At 31.9% G+C, this 15,482-nt stretch overlaps 1 protein-coding gene across 1 annotated transcript in view; it reads right to left on the bottom strand.

Annotated features, from left to right (window-relative positions):
- The window catches only part of LOC130445422 (chaoptin), a 360,273-nt gene that overhangs the window by 180,832 nt on the left and 163,959 nt on the right, over positions 1-15,482 (bottom strand). The window lies entirely within an intron of this gene.

Below are 15,482 nucleotides of genomic sequence, written 5' to 3'. Positions count from 1 at the left end.
TAAATCCCATAATTGGGTAGTATCAGACAATTGGATTCTGATTTTAAATATATTAAAAAGTTACAACTTGGTCTGATCGGTATTTGTAACCACAGAGAATGGCTACCTACAGATGTTTTTTACAAGTTTCCTTCATTTCTTCAAGTGTAAGACCAATTAGAAAAAAAAAGAAAGAGAATTGATATTGAGATTTCTACATATTTAATAAGTAATATCATTTCAAATGTCGGGTTTTTTGGTGATTTATCATTCACTATTATTTTGCGTCATTATTATCGATATTTTCAATCCATTTATTGATGGTACTAGGACTATTGCGAAATTATAATGATAAGAAACCAGCAAAATATTTATCGGCATCGGATGATGATTATTTTGAATGATAGACATATACATTGTTATAATTCGAAAATTATTTGAGAATATAAGAGCTTGTATCCAGATCGATCAAACTAAATTGTTTTTTTTTTAATTATTCACACTCGTTGTTTTAAGAGATAGCATCTTATGAACATATTAGCTATGTTCGCGGGTCAAATTCCGAATTATTTCAGGATTATCTTAGAACTGATGGCATGCGCACTTTACAAATTGTTGTTCGAGTAATGAGGGGGAGCGTGAGTTCATCGACTCGCGAACGATAATTTTGAAATTGTGAAGTAGTCGATCCTAAACTGTTTCGGAATTTCACTCGCGGACAAAGCTGTAGCTAAAAATACTGAAAGGTAAATGCCATTTTAAATTAATGTTAAAGTTACAAATCGTTCTAGAGAATCTGATTTATTTAAGCAAGCCGCACATGATCTTGAAATGAGTTAGTCGAAGATTCATAGAGTACAGAACTTAATATAAGATATACATATCACTACAAACATCTCATGGAAGACCAAAAGTGGAAATGCTTAGAATTCTGCAAAATATATAATTCATTCAATTATTTGGAGGGATGATTTATCAGTTTTCACAACAATCAAACAATCAAATTAAATTGATATCCCAGGGAAAAAAAGATAAAAAACTTTTGAGGAAGAATTTTAACGTATCTAACATTAAATTTCATATTTTTTCACACCATATCAACATGAAAAACATATTTGGTATAGATTCTCCCAAAAGCAGCTCAGTTTTAGAAGCAGTGAAGAATTGCGGCGAATAATTTGGTAGGAAGGACAATTGAATATTTAGTCATTTATTGTGAACCCATATAGTGGAATCCAGATAATCTTCATTCAATTCTGTTCCAGACGAGTCTCAGTGTTTCAGATGAAAATAATTAATTTAAACTTCTAAACAATATTTTGAGCTTGTACATCCTCAACATTTTAATTCTTATCGGTATTTTGACCTAGTTATCTGTTTCTTGGGGAGGAACTCTGCTGACCTGGTCCCTCAACTCCAATTGGAACACGGAGTTGAGGTCTACCATTAATCAGGTGAAGTGACAATCAGGAGCCAGGAACAGGCGATAGACCTATTATAGAAGAAAAAGAAGATTTTTATAGTGTTCTCTTTATCGATTTTATTTAATAGTATCTATATTAAAATGATGAAATATTTTAAATATGGAGATTTTGGAATAATTCAATTTTTATTTTCATGTTAAAAGTTTGAAACCTTGTAATTATCAACATGCGAATACATATTCGAGACTAGAATAAAATAAGCTACCAATAAATAGAAGAATATACAGTGTCTTATTCTAAAATTGAGTTAGAATTCAATATTTTCCTTCCAACCTATACATGAATAATTTTTTGAAATAATTTTTTCAAACCTCAAATCACAATTCTTGGAGTGATAATAATTTCTTCAAATCAAATTCAAATTCATAATCTTAACTTACAAATATGTGATAGTTCAATCGAATATTGCGGTTTTAAAGCAGATAACGCTATTTAAGCTCAACTCACGTCTATTTCTTCTTGCACTTGGAAGCCAAACACTTGCACTACTAATCGGAAGAATCTATGTTCTTATTCCATCCACGAGTTTCAAGTTGTATTCAGAATGCAATGGAACTGTATTTTCGGAGAAAGGAAAAGCTCCAAACATGTATTATAGACAAACATTTGAGTGAAGAGCCAGAGTGTTTGTTTGATGCATTAATTACGTACTATGAAAAAAGTTTACTTCCTTTTGTAAAATTTATTTTAAGATTAGAGTCCTCGGGAAGGTTTTGTACTTTTGACTGAACAAAAAGACAACCAAACTCGTTGAAATATGGTATCTTGAAGGTCCGTCCATAAGCTTCGTCCATAATTAATTGCTCAGAAAATCGTTCATATTGTAAAGCTCATTATTAATGTTAGTTATTAAAGGTGAAAGATGAGCTTCGGGCATTTTAATTACATTTCCGATTTTTTTATCATTTATGTTAATTATTATCAAAATTGTTTCAAAGTAAAGCTTTGGATATCATCATACAATGTGATGTATGAAATAGATCAAATTTTAGCGATATTATGTACTATGTGAAAAAAGCTAGAGAAGGTCGATTTTTGCTCTTAAATTGACAATTTTTTCTTCCTCTTCTTTCCATAATGTGAGCAAAATGCTTGTATTTCCTCATATGTTGTATAATTTCATCTACAACCAGTTTGCATCTGATAGGTGTTTTTGAGATCGTCATGCATTTCGTTTTTGCTGCAGATATCTTCATTTTTAAACTTTTTGCCGTTGTGTTGAATTTGAATAGTAATCTCTGTAGGTCATCTTCGTTCTATGCAATCAGAGCAGCATCATTAGCATAGCATAGGATCTTGTCGTCTTTGTTCCCCATTTTATACTCTTTCAGGTAACGACTTCTTTTTATCACTTCGTCCATACCGATGTTGAGCAATAAGGGGCTCCTTGTCGAATACCATTGTTTATAGGTAGCTATGCTATTGATTTTGGTCTGTATTTTATTTGTTTGGTAAATGTTTTCGATGGTTTTTATGATCTTTTATGAGATTTGCCTGTACCACGTCCTCCCGTTGTATTCGGTCAAACGCCTTCCAGGTCTACAAAACACATGAACGCCGGTTTGTTATAGTCGATGGATTGATCGACTAAATTGAGAATTTTCAGTATGAAAATATTATCCCCCTCCAGCACCCCCTCTGAATTATAATCACCCTCTCAAAAATTTTAAATAAGAAAGGAGGTCGTCTGGCACCTTGTTGGAAAGGGATTTCAGTCCTCTGTTCAGCTAGTTGATTTTTTTTTTTGAATTTGCAGCAATATTGTCTGGTCTATTAAAATATACTTTAGAAATAATCGGTATATTCGTATCTGTTCTGCTAAACATCAGGAAAAAATCTTCGAAGATACTGAAATATTGGTGAAAAAGGTAAATAAAATATTGAATTAAATCTAGTAGGCTGTTGGCATTTGGGTATTTAAAGTTAATAAAAGACGTACAATATTTTTGCGCGTATTTAATGTTATTATGGCTCATATGTCTGAGACTCCAAGAATCCACATTTCAATTATGATTGGTTGTGGTAATAAACAAGAGCTCATAAGGAGGTTTGTGAAATTTTTAATAATAAATACCCTGGTCAACATAATTCGCAGTTAGCAAAATTGAAAAAAAATCTCATGAAACTGAACATGTAAAAATATAGACAAACCAGGTAGAAATGTTCAATTTACTGATGAAAAAAAGTTAGATGTATTTCTAGAATTTAAGGAAAATCGCCATAAGTCAACTCGAGAACTTGCCACCGACAATGATGTAAGATAATCATTTATTTTGAACGTTTTACATAAAAAAATACCACCCTTACAAAGTAAAGTTAATTCAGGAGTTGAATGAAGACGATCTTTATAGAAGGCAAGAATTCTGTGAATTGATGATGGACAGAATGAACGCATTATTGCAGTTCATAAACAAAATAGTTTTCTCTGATGAAGCAACGTTTCATTTAAACGGAATGGTTTACAAAGTAAACTGTATATATTCGAGTAGAGAAAATTCTCTCTGGATGTATGACTCTCACACTCATTATCCTAACCAAGTGAGCGTTTGGGCTGGTATCATTAACAATAAAATTATTGGTCCCTATTTTTTTGATGGTATAGTTAATGGTAGGGTTTATCTAGATTTTTCGATTAACTTTTTAGTGTCTACATTACAAAGACATTTTCCTAATGTTAATCATCCAAATGAAATAAATCGATCTATTCACTACAAGAGGAAGCTCCACCGCAGATTGGAAGACGTGGAACGATCAAATGACTAGCTAGACCCCCCGATTGGACTCCTCTCGATTACTTCCTATGGGGTTGTACGAGAATTCCAAAATCACCTCGGTTGTTGTCAAGAAGTGAATGTTGGTAATTTTGTGTTTTTCTGTGATTATATGCTTATAATTCCTAAGAAGTGCTGGCGGCGGACAATATTTTAATATTGTAAATTGTTAATTTAAGAATAGAAATCGACCTGTATCAGCTTTTTTCAAATAATACACAATAACAATAAAATTGAATTTATTCCATACATTTGAATAGCATTGTATGACGTATTATTATATTATGCCACACAAGAATTGTTTTGACAAAATCATAGCTACTACTTGTCGGTACTTTCTTACAAGTAGAAAGTTATTCCAAATTTCTTTGTCTGTGTGCTGTGAAATACTTGTTTCACATAATGAATTCGAGGTTTGCAAAAGTTGAAGTTGTAATATACGCAACACCAAACTATCTGTGTATTCTATAAATTTATTTATTATTATACTAAGACAATAATCCTGGACGGTATAACTAAATGATATTCACAGCTATTGAGTGAAAGAGCGGAAGTTATGCTGGCGAGAACCATTCAAAACGTTAGAGGACAATCTGATTCCAAGGCAAACTTTGTTGAACGCTTATTAACAGCTTCGAGGCAGGTGCATTCAGTTTTAGTGCACGGCTATGTAGCGGCAGTATGATTAGATTCTATAGAGATGCTTACTTGAAACTAATTTCAGCTTTAGTTCCAATGTTAGTTTGTTAACGTTGTCACTTGAAATGTAGATATATGTTTTCTCTATATAATTATGTAGAGTATATTAACTTAGTTGAAATTCCTGGAAATGTAAATATTCTAATAACCAATCTATTGTCTACAGAAATCAACGATGAAGTAGTCCTACATAAATACAAATTGCTTGATCATCTCTAAATCTATTAATTGGACAACGAAAAGACTCTCTATTGAAATTTATTTCTCATTCACTATATATTTAATCAAAAAGCTTTTTATTTGGATATTAATTTTGAACATTATCCAATTTCCTAAATTAATTGTATCAAATGCATACTTATTATATTTTATTCCCTCTATCTTATTTTCCGCTAAATTAATACTCTGGTTTCCAACTAACACAATCTGCTAAAAACGAATTTGTCATTTATCAAACACATATTCGCGAATTGTGGAAAAGAATCTCTTCTTATGAAAAATTTAATGAAATGTTGATACAATGTGAAACCTGATATTCCAACAAACAGATCCATATAACTTAATGGAAACAAGTTGATAAACAATTCTCGGCGCCCGACGAAGGGTCAACAAAACTAGATTGAGGTTCGACTTGGTATTTTCAACCCACTAAACTTCAGGCAAGGTTGTAAGTGTTATATACGAACCAATTTGTTGCAGTGATTTTATATTACATAACAAGGATTTTTTAATATATATACTCCTATTTGAAATTGATGGATGGAGTTTTTGGAATGATTTTAATATGGATAAAAGTCAATAGATATTTTTCCAGCACAAAAAATGTATTGTAAATAGATGATACAACATTTAGCATTTAGGTATAGAAAAATTGTTATAAAAATAAAAAATATAAAAAAATTTTGTATTTTTTATTTTCTCGATCCAGTAGAACACACACCTTTGCAAACTTATTGGATACCGAGCTCATAATCACAGTACATCCTAAATATTCTATAATGGATGAAGTAACGGATACGCGAGTACAACTCCCAAGTAATCATCAACATAACTTGTACTGCGAGGCTCTATATTATGAATAGCGTGAGCAAAATATTGAACAATGTTTTCCAAGCAGAGTTAATAGACCGCTGATGAATATGACCGAACACATTTTCGAAATATCATTAAACGACTCTTTTGGAGAGATCTTTGTATGAAAAAATCCAAGTCTGCAATTTACTCTGTTACGGCCATCTGTCCTCTTCTGGTCATCGACAACTCGCTGTGCATGACCTTCAGCTAATGCTAATCCTATGGATCTGGGATCGGCTTTAAGTAGCAGTGCCTCTTACTAGTCAGTGTGGATTCTGATAGTTCCAATTTAGCTCTATACTGATATATTTCATAGTTCTTAAAAGTTTTTTGTGATCCATTGCTATTTTCTAAAAATCTTCTAATTGGTGAATGCTAAACATTTATTAAATTGGCCACATGTGTGTATGTGTATGAAATGAAATGGCTTGGAAGCAAGTCCATCTTCAATAATACTATCCAATAATAATTTTAATACTCTTGATAAAATTCACTAATAGATCCAAAGTATGTCGGTTATATATGCATAAAAATTGTGTGAGGTTTAGAAGTAGGTAGTATTTAGATCAGCTCAAAAATTATCATTGCAGGTACAAGCTGATGATTGTACAATAACCAGATTTTTCAATACCATGTATTCTAATATGTTCTTCAACCCAAATTTAATAATATAGTTCTAATATCATATGAAATAGGACAGTTCATTCTTTCGAGATGAGTCTCTTTTTTAGCATACAGTGCTGATCTAGAGTTAGATAAAATCACACCCCTTTCTTTTTTATTTAAATTCAACAAAGAAATAAGATAACTTTATATTCTGGATATATACTGTACATCCAATTCATCCCTCGTCTTAGATCCATTAGTATATATTATTGTCTAGTCAGCAAACTTTGCTAGTATGGATTTCAACAAAATTGAGTTGATGCGACTAGATTCCTTATAATTAGGGATTATGACTTTGTGAACTTTGAATATAGCTTGATAAGGAATGTTTTACATTGATAAATTTCTGTTGGTTTATTATATGCTTCCGCAAGTGGTTGTGTGTTTTTAATTTTCCAGTATCGATTTGTGACGTTTTCCATTGAAATATTATATAAAATATTTATTGTATCTGCCATGAGGGCTTTGAGTTTAATTAAATATTTCTGAGACAATAATTGCCGCTGTGAAAACAAAGAGGTTCCTTTAGATTCTCTCAATAATGCATCACTGGTGTTGATTTCATTGCACCGAGACGACGACGTCTAAGGCATTTATATTGCATACGAACTTAAATTGGCCACATAACATACCCCTCTACCATCTTGTAGCAAAGTTGAATCTCTTACACATTCATCATTGCTTGACGTACCGCATTCATCTTTTTGAATGAAATTCTCAAATACAGTGAAAAATTCAATTACCAGATAAAACAAAATTTCGTGAATAGATTACTTAATTTTTCTGAGTTAATGGAATTACCTCAAATTTGAAGGATTATTTGTTAAATTATGAGAACGGATCAGAAAGAAAGGATTGTTGCGTTAATTTTGATGGTGATATTAAAAATAGTCTACTGACAAAATTATGAATATTGGTACTACCAATAACTAGGTTATCTAATTTGTAATTTGATTTCTGTAAGGTAACATAGTTCGAAAACGATCATGGAGCAAACACGATAAACCAGCACAAACTACATCGAAAGTTGAATAACAACATAAAAAGCTCATGCTATCAATTTGGTGAGATTACAATGTTGTTGTGTTTTTAGAGCTGCTACCAAGGAACCAAACGATCAATTCTGACGTTTACTGTGAACAACTAATGAAACTAGATGAAGCAATCAAAGAAAAACAGTCGGAATGGTCAAATCGGAAAGGTTTAATGTTCCACCATGATAATGTAAAGGCTCGCACATCTTTGTAAACTCGTGGGAAACTATTAGATATCACCATACAGCTCTGGTCCGCCAGCATTTGATTACCATTTATTTGCAAAATTCTTTGAATGGTGAAACTTTCACAATTAACTATAATCTTCAATCGCACGTGGTTCAATTTTTTGCTGATCAGGATCAGAAATTTTATGAGCGCGGAATTATGAAAGATGACAAAATGTCATTGAGCAACATGGAAAATTTGTAATCGATTAAAAACTGTCCTTTTCCACGTTGTACATTAGATGTACCTTCTCAATAATTTATTTTTTGTAATTTGTTTTGGCAATGATATATAGTTGTGCAAATTCCACACAATATCTATTTTCGGCTCCTGCGTCTATTAATTCACTGTTAAATAAAATGCGAAAAGAAAATGAATGATATAAAGGACGCTGATGCTGGAATTTGCTCATTGATATTTTATACCTTCACCAAAAATATGGAGTTATTATCCGCTCATATCCTGCCGTTTCCTTAAGTATATTTTCATTAGTCGGGTCAATTGGAATGGAACAGGAACAATAAACGGAACAAGATAAGTTTGGGTTAATATTGGATAATTATTATCTAAAGTGGATGGAAGTTTTTTCAAAAGTAGTTTTTCAAAATTGTTTTCAATCATGGATATAACGTTAATAACGAATAAGAGCACATTTATTGACATTTTAAGTTCAAAATTTCATCGTAGTATTTCATATCAAATATTGTGTTCCTTATTTTTTATTTTTGATAAACTATATATAATCAAGGTTTGTTCTCCACTTAGACAATGAAAATGAATAAATCTCTTTGGCAGGTTAAATCGTTTTTCCGAATGTACAAAATATTGAGATGTAATGAATCTTTACAAAATGTACATTTCAATAAGAGGACGGAATAATTCACTATCCCTCATCAACATAATGTGAAGGGATTGTATCGTCCCATTTTATTGCTCCAAAATCCTCTTCTCTGATTTTTCATTATCTTGTCTCTTTCAAATTCAGTTGAACATAATTAGATGTCCTGAATAGAGACTACTCAATTTATCTGAATTTTCCTCGAGTTAAAACAAGACAGATTTTTCAAATGAAAGAAAGCTGACTATCCGTGTAATAAGAATTCTAAGCTGATACACAATTTTACCTCGAAATTGAAGGAACGTTTTAAACAACTTGATTACAAAAAACTGGTTTTCCACTGGAAATTCAATGTTTAGATAGATAAATGTCTGTAACAAATTGTCGAAAAACAATATCACAAGCTAGAAGTTGTATATCGCATGATTTTTCCAATGAGACGTGTTAAAGAAATGTGAAAAATATTTCATATTTGCTTGACAAGCAATTTTGTTAATGGTTTGTGGTTTTCAGGTTGATTATATCAAATCGGTTCTGATTAATGGTTTGAGTGGAGCGTAAAAAAGCTGTTCAATAATTGGAAATCATTTCAGAAATTCCTGATTGACAAATAATTTCAGTCCATACCTTGATATGACCCATGTTTCAAGGACTTAGAATGTTCATTATGTAATAACACAGCTTTTGAACTGTATTTCGATAAGTTGATATCAGTATAGACTCAATACGAATTTCATATAATGTAAAATATCAAAAACGCGCAATTTCTTCTTCTAAAAGCTGCAACTTTTAGTTCTTGTCAACCAAGTTTGAGGCGGGAACCAAGAAGTTCTTATTGTTGCTTTGACAACCGAAAAACACGTACATACTTTTTGTCGCAATCAAGTATGGTTTGCCTTTTTGAAAGTTAAATAAAACAGCATGTGGATTCTGGCAATACAATTGGAACTGAGAAAGTTATAGTCCTTATTTTTCAAATTACAACATCAAAATACATGAAATAATTTTTTTAGCATTTTCAGACAATCATCTACTTGTTACTTAACAATAAATATTCCACAAACAGACTTGTTAGGAGTAATTTTACAGATGCGACACGATTGATTTACCCTTTACTTTAAAACTCAAATGGAAACTGTTTAAGAGAATAAATAAGTCAATGTATAGAAACTTTTTTCCTATATATATTCAGGACAATTTAATAAACCCTCATAAGACTCACTACACGTAAACAAAACTTTCTGAATATTTTTTCTACGAGTTGAAAGGTGTAAGCATAATAAATAATTGTCTGAACTGTTTTAGTCGTTAGTCAAACAATTGACACTTCCATCCAATTTTTTTGTTCGAATTCTACATAATTCAATTAGTTTAAATATAAGTCAGGATTGATTGCATTAACCAACAACTCCATATTTTCTTCTGAGTATCTATGACGTCGAATGTCGAGTGAAAAGGCATATTAAGCACCGAGATTCGTACATCTTGGGTCTAATTCATAAAGTAGAACCTTACTTCCCCGGCTAGGACTTTTCCTCAGGAAGTTGTATTCGGCCTCAGTTAGATTATATAAACAACTGGGAATTAGATGGGGTGAACAATTAATATCAAATTGGGAGCCACCAGCTTTTTAACGAACGACGTTAAAAGTGAACAAAAAAGGTGGAAAAGCCGGAAAGATAGATAGATAGAGGATGATTTGGCAACGAAACTGGAATTTTATTGAATTCTTCGGATGGGAGTGGGAGGTCGATAACAAATTAATTCCTTCAAAAACTCTAGTGTAAGAATTAAAATAGAATTGAGTACTGATCCACAATATGTGCACATAAGCAAAGGAATGTTCAAAAAGTTTGACGAAAAACGTAACAAGCCGAATCGCATGTTACATTCAAGTAAAGAAGCTCTAAAAACTCGTTTGGAAACAAATTACTGAGAATATTATTACTTACAACATGTTGCGTGTTTCCCAGTAAATACCACTTTTTTAGCTTAAAGGAAATTGGGCAAATGAGGAATAGCGTTTTGTTTTTGTGTTATAGAAAAAAAAAATATTATAAATCAAAAAAAATCAACATAGAGGTATTCACGGAGTAGATACCCACATATGGACTACTAGGACTACTATAAAACTATAAATAATAAACCTTCACTTTTTTGATACACTATAGTAACTTTGGTGAATTTTAGAAAGATACTTGAATTAAGTTAAAAATCACATATCCAGGTATTGAACTCTACACCAGCGCAATCAACATGGGCCCAGAACCCACACATGAGACAGTTGATCTATGTCTCACCGCGAGTCATGTATTTCTTCTAAATCAATGGAATTATTATTAGACTTGAATTTTTTTTTCGTTTAGTTTCTCTTTCCTTGTATCACTTATTTTTTGGCTTTGATAACTTACTCTGTAGTTTTCTTTCTTCCTCTATTAGTGATTTTTTTCCTTTTTTAATCTGGCATTGGGGTGATGGCATAGGGCGACACCAGATTTAGAGTACTGCGAGCAAGCCTAGAAGTTGAGGATTCTGGGTGAAATGTTGTGTCTTATTTTGGTGTGAAAGAAGATGGTTGTTTTCACTGAGAGATTTATGTCGCTGGAGTAGCATTGATTGTGCAACCATCTTTAACTACATCTTATTGTGCAGAAATGTAGTCGATCTCACTGAATATATCTTTATTCAATGGCTAAAGGTCTGTAACGGAAAAACAAGTTCCCATTTCCCCTGTTTGGACTTTCAAGTAAGATCTGCCAAATGGTTCAACATTGTCATAAGGACTTAGTGGGCTGTTATTGTTTCTTATCCGTATTTGTATTTCTTCACGATAATAGGTGGATTGTATGTTGAGGTAAACAAATTATTTCAACAATGTTCTCCTTTGCAATTTCTATAATGTCAATGTGAGTGTATAATGAAAATGTCTTCTTCTTCTTCTTATTTTAAGACTGTGTCTTGTGTTTTCAAAGAGGCAGCCTAAGTTGTGACTGCGAGGACCAGCTCTCATACCAGCTCTTTGGTGGTCTTCCAGGCGGTCTACTTGTATTGGGTCTCTCTTCCTTTAATGAAAATGTAGATCAATAAAACTTTCAATTCTGGGGTAAGGTGTGTTTGATATAATGCTTAAACAAATCTGTAAATATGTGCATTTGTATCCACCTTGCAGGTCTACAAACAATGTAATTTATATACAAATGTCGAATTATGGAACAAGAAATGTATGAAGAATATAAATTTAATGGAAATTATAATTTTTTTTCCTATAAACTGATCCGAATATTTTCGACCATTATGAATTAATGAAGATATTTGTATAAATCCTCATGCAAATCACCCACAATATTTTATGTGAAGGTGAAAATTTTTTTAAACATTGGGAAACAAACATATTGCCGAATATATTTCTTCAACGGACAAAATTTGATGTTCTTTGACACGTCGATTCATATCCAATATTTCAGATTGCGTGCCGATATAACCAAATGAATCGTGAACTCCATTTCAGTCTAATACCGAAACCAAATAAAAATATGTCGACACTCTAATCAACAATACAGAGAAAACAAGTAAAAAATAATCTTATATTTCAAATGCTGTGAAAATTTATTACGAACATTCGTAGCACAGAATAGCAAAACCGAAGTTCTCAATTTTGTACAAAACCTCTCAGAACTGGAAGAACCTCATTACTCTTAACTTCCGTTTTCTGTAACTTTCAAGTTTCTCTCGTCTACTACAAATTATATGCAATAGGAGATTGTGCTTTCAATCATGTTTCAATGCGTTTGCCGTTGTCGATTTTAGACAAAACTGACGACGTTGTTTCATCTTTTACTCTTTGCGATATTTTCCATTAGTATACCTTTTAAGGTCCCTCATGTGTTCTGCGTATCTATTCCATTATTCTCTCATATAATCTACTATAATCATTTGAGTAATTTTTTTCAAAGAGAAATGGGAAAGACTGAGAAATAAACAAGAAAGTATAGTAAAGTATGCTGTATAAAAAGATGAACAATTCTTCGATTGAGATGAGTGGTAAACATCCATAACAGAAAGCAGCAAAAGTAAATAAATGGAACAAAATACCGGGTGTGCTCAATAAATAAAGTGAATTAAATTAATAGGAACAATCAATAATACCCTCTAGTGTTAAGACTTGCAAACAAACAATAGTTGAAATCCATTCCGACTTCTCAATCTGTTATTATAGTCGCTGTAGTGAGGTCGTGTTTACATAAATATGTGTATTACGTATGAAGTATACTTGAGACGATTATTCAACGGCGAAAATGAAACGGCCACGACGGAAGAAATTAAAGCTATTCCAAAAAGAGTCTTTGTGTGCTTTGGTCACGATATAAATATAGGAAAGATGAAAAGAAGAAAAGATGTGAACTAGTGACCGACTTAACAGCTACACAATATCTTTTACTCAATTTTTTAGGTTCATCTAAAATTTTAATGTTTTACTGAAGTTATTTCTGCTGCGTTTCAAATGTGTTTATCATTTCTTAATAAGTTATAAATATATTTATTGTAGGTACATGACGGATATGATATTCTTTTATTGGAGCTCTTTTGCTTTTCCAGAATTAATTGTTTTGTATATTTTGTTAGAACATTCTTCACCTGATTCCATCATAGTCCAATAAAAATTGTATATATATTGGATATAATATAAAGTTTGTATCTATTTCTACCCATCACTTCAAATGAGACATTATTGTTAATTATCTAGTGAATATATTTTATCAATTCTTGCAAATTGGATATAAATAGAATGAACATTATTTTGACTAATTTTGCTATACCCATGACTCAATTTATTTCAATTTAATATCTATTCCAATAACTGCAGAGCATATTCACGTGGAACAAACGTTTTTACCTTCTTTGTCTACCAATGGTTTCAAATAAGACATATCTACATATTCTGATTCAATTACTGTTACAGGTTAATCGTTTCTTGATTATTGCACGTCGTTTGTTGAAGACATCTGCCATTCTACCGTTTATTCGCAGAATACAACCAAGATTAATGATGATGAGTGACTATAAACTTATTTGTGGAAACGATAAATGTTAACACCACATTACACTTGAGAACACTGATTAAATTCATGATTTTCAACTGAATGCGGAGGTGATCAAAATTTCAGTTTAATAGTACAAAGAAATTATTCCATATTATTTTTTAGTTTCTGAAATCTAACAGAATGAGTCCTCTACTCTTACGACCAAAAACATTCGTCAAGTAACGTCCCAGCCATTTGAAAGTATATGATGATACAAAATCATTTGGCGAAAATAATTAGATTACTCTTACTTACCACAAAACTGCACTAGCTAGAATTGAAGCATCTCTTGTCGTTGACGAACGAAGCTTTAGCGCAATTGTTCACATTTCGAACGAGGGATTACAAAGATAGTATGTCTGCTCCCATTATATCTTTTATCACAAATTCAGAGTTCAGAGAAAAACAACTATCGTCTTCTGGCTATGTAACGTTACTAATAATATTGAGGTTTTATCAGTTTTTATTTTACATGAAAAAAGTAAATTGTACTAATAAGTACATAGTCACTCGTGCATAACACTCGAATAATTGACATCAAACTTTGCTCGTGAGACACGTCAATTATCCCTAATGTCTCGCACAAAGATCTCAGAGATAGTTATTCAGAGAAAACGTTTTTCCTTCATTTCAATATTTTTCATCTAAATAATGAAAAATAGAATGGAAATGAACAATGAGATGCTCCAAGTATTTCCAGACAACTTAATACAAATAATAGTAATTATATAAATGTTCACCTTCAGTATATGAAGATAAAAAATTGGTTTTCGGAACGCGTGTCAAATAGTGTAATTGGAAGTGATTGTGTAGGACTCCAGAAATTCTAATGTGATGATAGATAACTATCAATCAATAATTGAATGCATCAATAATGATGATGCAATTCAATAGACGTGTAGTACTTAAAAATATAGCCAGCCAGTGGTACTGGTGATATTACTGATTTTAACTATTGAAACAAATTGGAAAACAGGAATTCGGAAGCCAACTTCTTGATTATTTTCTTTTCGCATGTAGAATCGAAGATATTATATACTCCTACTCAAAAGAACGATTGATCTTTTCTTTTTGTACTGCCTTATGTGGTTTATTGAACGATAGTATTCCCTTGATGACTCGTGGGCACCATTGAGTACTGTTTACCCAACCAACAATTCAGGAAGGACTACTGAGATGAAAGAGGTGTGTACGTTCAGTGTTTCATAAAAAATTTAGAGCATACAGCAGTATAGTTCCAGAGCAGTAATGATCCCCATTATTTGAGACGGTTCTCCACGTTCGATCACTGTCAAATATGCGGGCAAGGGTGCATGTTATCTTAGTGCATGCCGTTATTATATGGTCCGATATTCTACCTTCTTTTCTACAAAACTCTCATAGTGTTCGTTTAAGTTACAGTGTCTTCACATAAACCATTTAAGAACGACACATAAGTACTGACCAAAAGTTTTTGATTTTACCTAGAGTTGATATTTTAAATTCGCATGTAAATCAATGACATTACATATTATTACGAGCTGCATGTGCGATTAAGGTGTCTATTATTATTATTTCTGATGTTAGAAATTTTGACATTAGTCCATAGAATTTGCTATCCTCCTTTAAATGTCTATTTTAATAGCTCT

Source organism: Diorhabda sublineata, chromosome 1 (assembly GCF_026230105.1).
Source record: "Diorhabda sublineata isolate icDioSubl1.1 chromosome 1, icDioSubl1.1, whole genome shotgun sequence".
Taxonomy (NCBI): Eukaryota; Metazoa; Arthropoda; class Insecta; order Coleoptera; family Chrysomelidae; genus Diorhabda; species Diorhabda sublineata.
The sequence above is the reverse complement of the archived record's forward strand: the minus strand, read 5'-3'. Positions and strand labels throughout refer to the sequence as shown.